The sequence below is a fragment of the Girardinichthys multiradiatus genome, chromosome 15 (assembly GCF_021462225.1).
Source record: "Girardinichthys multiradiatus isolate DD_20200921_A chromosome 15, DD_fGirMul_XY1, whole genome shotgun sequence".
NCBI lineage: Eukaryota > Metazoa > Chordata > Actinopteri > Cyprinodontiformes > Goodeidae > Girardinichthys > Girardinichthys multiradiatus.
The window spans coordinates 25,323,582-25,335,616 of NC_061808.1; the positions used below are offsets into that span (position 1 = coordinate 25,323,582).

The window sequence follows — 12,035 nt, forward strand, 5'->3', positions numbered from 1 at the left end:
TAATGTGCTTTGCATCACCTCGTTATTAGATTACCTGTCATCTGAGCTGAAAAATGTCTGAAAAAGCAAATGCTCAGAGAACGACACAATCTTGCAGCTTGCAGTTCTTGTGCTGGTTTTACATTTTTAAACTCCAACTAAAGACAGAGAGCTTGCCAGTATGTTTACGGCAATATTTTCTGTCACCAGTGGCCCCAGAGTCTAAAAGCCTTTAGGCTGGATTTCAACAATTTGAAATTACTGCTGCAACAATGGGAGGTTGTTAAACAGTGAGAGCGAAGCACAATTACAATGATTTACTTATGTTCTGGTAAAAATAAATTTAAATAAACTTACAGTTATTTGCTAAAGTATTCATATGTCATGGAATGTTTACATTTTGTCACACTACAGCGGGGAACTAAATTCTATTTTAGTAGGATTCTGTGCGCTAGGCCAACACATTGCAAAGTAGAAGAAAATACTTTTTTGCTGAATGGTTGAAATTGAGTCAGATTGGAGGGAGTGTAACTGGGAATTGAAGTTTTGTTGTCCTGCTGGAAAGCAAACATTTGATCCAGTTTCAAATCTTCTGCCTCCACCAAGTTTTCTTTTAGGATTATCCTCTACTGGGCTTTCAACAGCCAATAAGTCCATGGTAACTCTGGAGGAGCTGTGGAGTTAAAGCTCAGGTGGGGGAGTCTATCAGGCAGTCACTCTGAACACCATCTCCTCAAAAAAACATGGAGGCAGCATAATGCGGTGAAATTTATTTTTTGGTGTAGACAGGAGAGCTGGTCAGTTGATAGGAAAATGCATGGAGCTAGGTACAGAGGGCAATCCTGGACTAAAACCCTGTTAGAGGCTGTAAAAGACTTAAGACTGAGGCAGATGTTCACCTTCCAGCAGGAAAATGTCAGGATCTGTGCCATGTTTGTTTGTTTGGTGCTGTTTGGTGTTCTCTATCCCCCTGATTACCTGCTGAGGAGTATTTAAGGAGAAGGCTGCCAGCAACTCACTGCCAGAGTGTTACCCTTAGTGGTACAGCTCAAGCCACATTACCTTTGTCTTGACCTTGCATTGTACTTTTGTTAATTTTGTATTTGTTACCTTGCAGGTTTACCTGAACCTGACTTTGCCTTCTGCATTGAACCCTGCCTGGATTACCATCTTCTGGAAAGAAGCTATCCAGCTCCATGAACAAAGACTCAAGCCTCTTGTTACTTCGTTGGATCACACCGGCTGGCAGCCTCCTGATTCCTTCATTCCTTGGATCTCCTTCTACGAACCCTGTCCACCCTCATCCATCCACTGCACCAACTTCAGAAACTCTTGGACCTACTAAACATCCTGGCACACCAGTATTCACCATCTCCTGTCTCACGGGTAAACAACCCCTTGGTCTTTCCACCCCCCTCAGGCGGATCTCCATCAATCCAGTAAGGCAGAATTATTATTTAAGAATTTAGATCCAGAGTTATCCCTTGCTTACCGTTCTGTTTATTTTACAGTTGGTATCCCGGTTCCAGTTCCCTGCACATTTCATTACACTGTAAATAAACTCATTACCGTTAAACTCAGTCTCCTGAATTGCTTTCTGCATGTGGGTCAAATCTGTTCGAAACATTATGACAGAAAATGACTCTAAACATACAGCCAGAGCTATGGTACATTGTAATGGTTTAGATCAAAGCATATTTATTTGATAGAATGGCCCAGTCAAAATCCAGACCTAAATCCAAATGAGAGTCCGTGGAGTTTCCAAAAGCCCTCTATCTAACTGAAGGAGAATGATATGTTTTTTAAAGAAGGGGCACACATCCATTGAAAGGTGTTTCTACACACTGTTTTACTCATGGGTTCTAGATACACATGCACATCAAACTTTTTATATTTATATCAATAAAGTTTTAAAAACCACATTCCCTTTTGACCTGTCCAGGGTGTAGCCCGCTGCATGCCCAATGACTGCTGGAGTTAGGCACCGGTCCCCTCACGACCCTGAAAGAATGAGCGTGTATAAAAGATGGATGTATGGATGTTTTCTTTTCCTTTGTGTTGGTCTGCTACATGTAATCTCCACAAATTACGCTGGAGTTTAAAGTTGTGTTATAAATGCGAAAAACTATTACAGGGCTCTGCTACTGACTATGTTGGCCTACATTGTCAAATTTGACAGCATTTCAAACATAAATGTTCCTCTAAGGATTCATGGCATGTTTATTTTCTTCCTCTGCATAATGTCAGAACAGATCTTTGCTGGGCAACATCCCAAAGCATTTGGTCCACAGTTTGCATCCTTGAGCCCTCCTAGAGTCCAAACTGGCAACATTAACTTCCTCAACCCTTCTAAGAACTCCATTTGGCCTCAGCAGCAGGACTAATTTGATGAAGAGCAGCGATAGACACATACTGCATGCATAACAAATATAGCTCAGTTTCAACTTGAGAGCAAATTACAGTGCTTCACTCCAGTGGATGTTTACCATGTGGTCCTGACATGTGCCTTTCAATGAGAGGGTGAGAGTAATGATGTCACTCACAGGAGATATTCTTTTGTCATTTCAGCCAATGAGAAAAAAAGGAGGGAACCATGAGCCATGCTGCTGTTAGGCAGAAGAGAGCTCTCTGGCAGGAGAAGGGCTTTCCAGAGTGACGAAGCAGGATTTAGCCTCTAGTAAGCTCTGGGCCTTGTTCCAGAAATCGTAAGCACCAATCTTCTCACACCCTGACGCCTTCTATCCTATCTGAACATCATGTCTTTCTTCTTAAATGCACAATAACTAAATGAGTGAAGTGCAAACAGGCAGCTTTGTGAGGTAATCCCACTGTGACTGGCATTTGTGATTTATTTTGCTTTTGTGCCTTCAAAGACTGAGTGAAAGATGAAATCAGGGGCATTGTGTGTAAGAGATAGTAAGAGTGACACAGATACACTAGACACACTATTGCCACAGTTGCCATGGGGACAGCAGTGTGCATGTGTGTGTGTGTGTGTGTGTGTGTGTGTGTGTTTATTTTAGAGACCTGAGTGTTTGAGTGTTTCTGAGAGTCTTTCTTGATTGTCAAGTAGCCAGATTACTATCACAAATTACAACAGTGTTGTTCTCCACACATGAGCGCTTGTTTACGTTTCAGCCGTAACCAACAGCAAAGTAAACTCTTTATAAAGCCATGCACTTCTATAGTCCACCACTAGATGGAGACAATAAAATTTACCCTTCAGTGTGAGTGAGATCAATGCTCATTTGGTAGTTAACCCAATAAATGTTCTGTTCCATCTGCACAGCTGACATCTTCAAAGCAAACATTGCCACGTATGTATGTGCTTCACTAAGAAGCCGGATCATCAATTAAAACACCACAATCGGAAAAATGTTTTCTCTTAATACAATTTCCCAAATCATTCTATCAGTCTTGTTACGACCAGCATAGAACAAGTTTGTCTTTTCATCATCCTTCACAAAGCTTTAAAGGAACCTGAAGCTTTACTTTAATGAACATCAATTCAGAGCTGTTGTGTGCCAGACCTTCCAAATAGATTTACCCACCTTGAATCTTTTTCACATGACAGCCACACACTACGATCTATTACAAGATATGTTAGTGTCTATGAACATCAGTTTTCAAGTCCTATCATGTATTCTCAAATGGATTTAATTGTGGACCTAAAGTGGGCCATTCTAACACATCAATATGGTTTCATGTTATTATTGTAGCTCAGGCTGTATGTTCTGGGTTGCTGTGCTGCTGGAAGGTGAACCTCCACTTCATTCTTAAGTCTTTTGCAGCTTCTAACAGGTTTTGTTCCACGATAGCCCTTACTTGTAATTAGATCCATGCATCTTCCCATCAACTCTGACCAGCTCTCTTGTCCCTAAGGAAGAAAAACATTTCCCAGAGCATAATACTGCCACCACCATGTTTCACCAGGAGACACCGTGTGTTAAGGGTGATGTGCAGTGTTAATTTTCCACCAAAAAACGTTTTGCATGTAGGTCAAAAAGTAAAATTGTGGTCTATCTGACCAGAGCACCACCTTCCACATGTTTGCTCCACCTATTGCCTAATGTAATCACAAGAATTCTTATTCTTTGTTTGTTTATTCCGTTGCGTCTTTGCGGGACAATTTGGGGACTTTGCCATGCACCAAAACGCGTAGGATTTTACCCAAAATTGTTCCCCGCGTGAAATTCTTGTTCCTTAATGTTGTCGTCAGTGGGCGTGGCCAAACCACTTAGCCACGCCCCAAACGTGAGATAGGCCGAACCTAAGTCCTACAGATCTGAAATTTGGCACACTGCTAGAGCTCCTCAAACCAAGAAAAAAAGTATCTTGGAGGTATGCCCTAAAACGCACAGGAAGTTGGCCATTTTGGGTCAAAGGCCAATTTTTGTCCGTTTTTCACTTTTACTCACCTCGAACTTTAACGAACTCCTCCTAGGGATTTTGAGCTATCGGGTTCATATTTGGTCAACATGCAGTTAAGGGATGGGGGATTAAAAATTATCAAAATTGTGAGTTTTCGGCCATGTTTAGGGGGCGTGGCCGGGGCACGAACTTGGCATTTGCGCCGAAAGTGAAAAATTGCAATAACTTTCCCAAAGAAATGTCAAATCACACCAAAGTTGCCATGAAGGAGGACATTCGGGTTCCCGACGATCATATGGGGTCATATGCTGACATCATCAAAGCCACACCCCCTGAGAACAGAAAATCACTTTTTTTACTGGGAAAGGTCGCTATCTGTCTGTCTACACTCAATCAACTTGAAAGTGTGTCAGAAGACAGATAACTAGTGGGTCTAACTTCGTTTGAAGCACACTGACTTTTCATTGAAGGGCGTGGCGTGGTGGTGCGGCGTAGTTGGATGTCACGCCATGGCCATACGTTTGGCTTTAATTTCCACATAGATCATCTGATCTGCACCAAATTCAATGTGATTGATCCTTGTCCAGTCCCCAACAGACATCTGATGACATATTTGGTGGGCGTGGCCTAATTCGTCCACAGCGGCCCTAGAATATTTAAAAAAATCAGCCCCAAGCCATGCTTTGACCGAGAATTGTGAAATTTGGTACACATATGTAACTTCTCAGGACCTACAAAAATATCTCTTGGAACATTGGTCCAAACCCCACAGGAAGTCGGCCATTTTAGATTGAAGTTGCCATTTTGACCCTGTTTTGGGCGTTTCTAGCCCGCATATCTGAGTGAACTCCTCCTACAGCTTTTGACTTAGAGACTTGAAAATCACTCAGTATACTCTTAAGCCACTGGGGATCAAAAGTTATCAAAAGCTTTTTGATACATGAAAGCGTGTGGGCGAGGCCACACCTCAAAATATGACTTCTCGCCATAAAAGACGAAATTAATATAGCTCCTACAAGGAAACTCACAGAGACCTGAAACCTTCTGAGATTGATCTGCCTCTGGCCCTGAACAATATTCACTGATCAAATGCTGACATCATTGAAGCCCCGCCCCCTGAGAGCAGGAAGTGTCATGTTTTCCTTTAGAGAGTCAATTTTTGATGTTCTTCACCTAATCAATGTGAAACAGTCCCAAGTAACAGATACCATAATGGTCTAAGACAGTCGCCAGTACTTACTGCTTTAGCTGGAGAGTGTGGCTATGATGGCGTGGTGAATTCTGATGCCACGCCACAGCCATACATTTGGCTCTAAATTACACATGCATGGTCCGATTCACTCCAAAATAAATATGGTTGATCTTTCACAACCCCCAAACAGCTCTATTGGATTACATTGGAATTTGGATAAACAGCGCCCCCTAGGTCACTTCAAGGGCTATATCTCCCTCATACATCGTTGGATCCACTTGAAATGTGGTATACATGATCATGAGTTAATGATGGACATGTTGACACAGTCAATAGATGACATCACTTTAGCCCCGCCCACTACTAAATAAATGAGTGTAGCTTCCATATGGAAGGTCCGATTCACTCCAAACTGAATATGGTTGATCTTTGTCAGCCCCCAAACAGCTCTATTAGATTACATTGAAATGTGGATCAATAGCGCCCCCTAGGGCACTTCAAGGACTATATCTCCCTCATATGTCATCGGATCCACTTGAAATGTAGTATACATCATGACTGATCAATGCTGAACATGTTGACACAGTCAGTTCATGATATCATTTCAGCTCCACCCACTAATAAAAAACTCAGTGCAGCTTCCATCTGGAAGGTCGGATTTCCCCCAAATTTTAAATGCTTCTCGCCAGATGAGAACTCTGCATGACTGAAGATCATATGACATGTTGCTCACAATCCCTCCTAGTGGCAATGTGTGGAACTTAATGGCAGCCTCATCGGTCATGCGCAGCTGGCGATGCCAGGCTCCCACGGTTGCTGCACAGGCCGAGTTGCGCTGAGGTGCGAGGGCCTTCAAGGCTGCTTGCAGCTTTAATTACTTGTTGTTTTCTTTCAAAAGTGGTATTCTTATTGACACTTTTCTAAATTGCAGATTTATGGAGTGAACAACAAATTCCAATTTACTATCTGCAGATTCTCCTACGTGAGCTATGGATCTCTACAACTCCTCCAGAGTTACCATGGGCCTCCTCATTGCTTCCCTGAGTAATGATCAATTTACCCAACCTGTTAGTTAGGTGTCAGTTGTCTTGGAAGCTCTGAGAGTGTTGCAAGATTGGGATAATGTTTTATAACCTATCCCTGACCTTTCTGCTGTGTTCTGTTGGTCTTCATGATGCTGTTAATTCACTAATGTTCTCTGAGGCTTTCACAGAACAGCTGTATTTATACTGAACTTAAACTACACACAAGTGGACTCTATTTATACTTGATTTCTGAAAGGAATTTGGTGGCACTGGATTATCAGAGTAGATTCTTTCAGGTTATTTTGTAAAAAAAAATTAAACCTTCTCTCCTTTTGCTTCTTCTTATAATCATGTAGTCCTATTATTATACAGTGTTTTGTGTTGGTCATAACTATTAATCCTAATAAACGACACAGAGATTTGTAGTTGTAGTGTGATTAAAATCTGCTGCTACAGCCAAATTAGATCCCACCCTGGAACTCATATATATTGTAAATGAAAGAAAACATCTCTTGCCTGACTCCATCTGTGTTGAAATGTGAAAAATAGATATGGGTGTCAAGTAAACCCATAATAATTTAGGCTTTAGCTGTAAAACGCTGAGCCAGTGGGGTGTTCCCACTGCTTGAAGGGGCTCACATTTCCCAGGAGATTTTTTTTTTTAGGTAGATAAAAGAGGAGGGAAGATGGTGTCAGTTTCTAAAGTGCATGTCTAACTTTCCATAAATCTGCGGTGGTGTCACATATAGGCACCAAATGTTATATATAGGAGCCAAACTATACTGGCTAAGAAAACATAGTGATTACTTCCACTGTCTACCAGTAACACGAAAGGATGTTATTGCATATTTTGTCTGTAACTCATTCCCACTTATTAAAGGAGAGATTACACACAAGCACTCTGCTGTCACAGTGGGTCAAGCTGACTGGCTCCTTAACATTCCCTGACTGCAGTCTTTGGAGGAGCCCTGTGCTACAAACTGGATGTCAGGAAGTGAGATGGAAGATCAATGAGGGCTGTGACACTGTGAGAGTTGGCAGGCAGTGTCACACTGTGTGTACTCTCTACTGTGGGGCAACAGACTGTGTCTCGTCTTATTTAAGAAACTCTAACACATGGACTTATGCCTAAATTAACCTTCATTAGCTCTTAACTTTATACAGAACTGACTTGCAGGTTGTTTTTTAAACCTGAAGTGAAGTTCACACAATTTACATTTTGGTTTTTTTCTTCTTGTCTTTAATGCAATTTTTCTAAAACAGGATTTAATTAAATATACCAACACAAAATAAATATACAGTTAAAGGGAAATGGAAAATGCTTTTCAAAATAGTGTTTCATATAAAAATCTGAAAACGCGACAGTCATTTGTTTGGTTTTTAGCAATTTTTACTCTGACACACCAGATTAAATCTGGTTGGGAAAAAAATCCTCTTTAATCTTGTTAGACAGTGTCATGATCCACCTGTGTGAGTTGTCTTCATTTGTATTTGTGTTATGATCATTGGGTTTTCTTATTTTTCAGAGCTTTCCATGTTCAATTTATCTCTGTGTTCATTGTTATTGCGTAGGTCTGGTCATATTAGTTAATTATTTTATGTTAGTGATACACTTTTACTTTGTTTTGTGTTTTGGTTCATCTTCCTCTCTGTTCAAATAGTCTCCTTCACTTGGTTTCTTGTGCTCGGTACTCTCCCTCCGCTGTTCTGCATTCCACAGCGCTTGGTGAAGCTTGGTGGTGTTCGCATCGAGCTGTGGGAGTACTTTTCTTCAACAGGATTTGGGATGCTGGCCAGAATTGATGAGAAGACTGATGGAACTAAATACAAGGTATTACACACAACAGCCAAGAGGCCCATTGTAAATGTGGGCACAACTCAGGTGGAAGGACAACTAGAGAGGCATTCCACAAATCCGAATTTTAAGTGAAAACAGGAGGAAGGTATTGTTAACAAAAAACTCCAAGAAATACCACTTGTAGTTTGAGATAATATATGTAAGGGACATAGCAAAGGTCAAAGCAGGTGCCAAATTTTGATGTTTTTGCCTACATACTAACCTTTGTGTCTTGTGGAAAACTAAGGTACAAAACCAGCCACCACCATGGAAGATGGTGGCTGTATCATGCAGTGGGAAAACCTTTCTTCAGTGGGGACAGGGAAGCTGGTCATAGTTGATGAAATGATTAATAAAGAAAAATACAGGGTGGTCCTGGAAGAAAACGTGTTGGAGGCTGTGCAAGACTCAAGAATGGGGTTGAGGTTCATCTTCCAGCAGGACAGTGACCCAGAAGATGGTCAGCGCTAGAAAAGAATGCTTTAAATCAGTGTAGATTCATGTGTTAGAATGGCCTAGTCAAAGTGCAGAAAAGAATCCATGTGAGAATAATTGACAAGACATGGAAATTTCAGGTCAAAGATGCTCTCCATCCAATTTGACTGAGCTGAATCTATTTTGCAAAGAAGAATGAATGTTTTTTTGTAAAGCTGGTAGAGACATACCCTAAAAGTCTTGCAGCTGTAACCACAGGTATTGACTCAAGGGGGCTGAATACAATGCATGCCACAACTTTTCAGAATCTTAATTGCAAAAAAACTCGTGACCCTTCAAACTTGCATAAACTGTCGCATAAAACTACCATAAAATACATGTCTTTTTAATGTAACATTACGTGAAAAGTTTCCTGTTGTGTGAAAACTTTTTTAAGATACTATAGTAGTAATCTTTAACATTTTCTATAATTATGGACCTGTATGCTCACAAGTAATTCAAACAACAAAATCAATTGTACAGCCCATTTGTTTTTTTGTTTTTTTGTTTTTTTAAATCATTGCTGTTGCTTTTTATTTTTTGTTTGTTTCATCCCTGAACGAATCAGTGATAATCGACATGAAATTAATCTCTCACTCAGTATGGCTTAGCACATGACAGCACTTTAAGCCTCTGGTGCAAACGTGAACCTTGTCGTACGGTATCCATGAGTGGAAAGTGTCTCTGTGGTGCTGCACAGTACAGGTGCTCCGAATATCCAGTCAGCTCTCCGCCCTTCTCTGCGCTCATTCGCTCTCCCCAGCAGCCCGGATGTAGCGCACAGGACCGCACAGTCCTCCACTCAAGAGATAATAACATGGCGCTGGCAGACACATAACGGTGCTCATCACTCTAATAATATGAACAAGAACAGACTAAATACAAGCCGGCGGGACATGTGAGCTCTTCGACCCCCAACACAAGCAGGTAGGTGCGGAGGAGGATGCTAGCAAGACGCGCTCTGACGACGCGATAATGGTTAAATCAAACAAAACGTGTCTGCTGTTATCTTCTTGTACAGAAGGGGTAAAAAAAAAAAAAAAAAAAAAAAAAAAAAGCCCGCTTTGCTGAGGTGAAATCCGGGTCCGATGGTTTAATTTGTGTTTTCGGCTCTCTGTCCGCGGGGGTAAGGGTCCCCCTCCATGCCGAAAACAGCAGTGTCATTCTGGACTGGTTTGCGTCGCTGCTTACGGCGCGTCGGTGCAGAAATAAATCTGTCATTTTCTAGTGCATGTGTGTGATCATGGCTGTCAGGCGCTCCGTGCGTCGGCCGCTGTCCTTGGTGTTGAAACGGGTGGGCAGCGCACCTATATGCACGGTGCAATCACTTCCCAGTGCTCTCCCGGCTGCTTTAAAAACCACCTCACTAATGCTTAAACGAAGAGGAATTGCTGTCAGTGCTTGGAGGTCGAAGAGGAAAAAACGTTACAACCTTATACTATATGTGTGTGTGTATGTCTGTCCTCGTTGCTATATGTATATATTTAAGCACAAGAGCATCTCTTATTTTGTAAATCCGCTCTGCTGCGCCAGGCAGTGAGTATGACAGTGTAAGTCATTTGACTGCACTGCTATTTTTGTTGTTTTTTTGTGCTAAATCTTGCAGACAGCCTTGGTTTGAGTGTTCTGTGGCTAATGCAGGCCAGGTAGGGGCAGGAACAGATGGCCTGTTTTCAACTTCAGTCTAGATAAGAATGTGTAGACGAAAATTAAAAGTGTTGGCTTGGCACTCTGAGCAGGGGTTCCTCTCACTAAGCTCCTAATTGCTCTAATAGCAGCACTGATCATAGAGGAGACAATAACAGGCTGTCACAAGCCTCTAAACATGGCATAGAGATCACTGACCGTGATGTAAATATAAAGGAGGCTAACTCAGACCTCCAGTCAGAGGTCTTTCTAAAGCAAGGATCTTTACCAGGAGCAGATTCTAGACTAAATGATTGTCTGAACAGCGATAAAATAATTGCTTTTAACATTTTTAAACTAAAAAGTTCAAATGTTTTTGTTTCTGGGACCCACTTGTGGAACTCATCAGCGAAATGTTTGCACCAATCAGTCAACCAGAGACAGCAGATTTTTCTTTTGACTGGCTCTGATAAAGGGGCTGGAATATTTTTTTCCTATTCATTAAATAAACCATTTCTAGTCTATAAGCTATAGCAAGTTATTTGATGCATTTTTGTTTATTATTTTCATTAAAGTGTGAAAATGGATACATGCATAAAGGGGTATAATCTTGTAATTCCTTCATGTTCTATTACGTTGTATGTTGTAGTCCTTGGAACCAACATGTCAAGGTCAAGTTCACATTGCCAAAGTAAGATGCTAGTATTTTTTTATTATTAAACAACCTCAACCCTGGTAGCACCTGATTGGCAGCTGAACTACCAAGGAATGACAACCAGAGATCTTTTTTGAACCACTTCTATAAAACTAATAAAACACAATGGTGTGCTGAGAAGTTGTGATTGGGTTGCATGTGATTACATTTGAACAGACTCAGTCAGAATCAGAATCAGAATCAGTTTTATTGCCAAGTTCGTACATACAAACAAGGAATTTGTTTGATGCCCTTCCACAATAAAAAAACAAATATCTCTGTTAGCACTTGAAACTGACAAATATTTCATGCCATCTCTTACTGTTCATTTCATATTTAACACAAATCAGACTTTGCTTGTGATTTGGTTGAATATTTCATATGATTAACCAAATGCAAATGGTTTACTCAAATAAAAGATGCTTGCCTTAATGTAAAGTTTAGTGGTAGCACCTTTTTGAAGCAATCCCTGCTAACAAGCAGTCTCTGGTCTGCACTGTGAGATGACTGCATTTGCCAACAGGTAGTTTGGCCCACTCTTCTTGGGCAAACTGCTAAAGCTGTCTCAGGTTTGAAAGGTGGCATCTTTATGGTATAGATACATAGTTGCTCAATAGGATTACAATCTGGGCTCCAATGTTTTCATTTTAGAGCTTTTAGATTTAAAAAGTTTATCGTGTTGGAGGAACATTGAGCTGTGATTGGAGCTGAGCTTTCTGACACTGCATCCTGTCCATAATGAGTTGGTGCCCTGCACAGATTGAAGGTTCCCCTTGCCAGATTCAGCAAACCTGCATCCTGGGTATTACCTGTGGTCACAGGAAGTTGCTTGGAAAT

At 41.1% G+C, this 12,035-nt stretch overlaps 1 protein-coding gene across 2 annotated transcripts in view; it reads left to right on the plus strand.

Moving 5' to 3' along the window:
* Window positions 1-9,389: 9,389 nt before the first annotated feature.
* Window positions 9,390-12,035, plus strand: part of pak5 (p21 protein (Cdc42/Rac)-activated kinase 5) — a 124,647-nt gene continuing 122,001 nt past the window's right edge. The window contains exon 1 of one of the 2 annotated variants that reach the window (XM_047388233.1): window positions 9,390-9,805. The gene's annotated coding sequence lies outside the window, so the exon portion shown is untranslated. The remainder of the gene's footprint in view (window positions 9,806-12,035) is intronic. The other variant, XM_047388234.1, reaches the window with a different exon arrangement.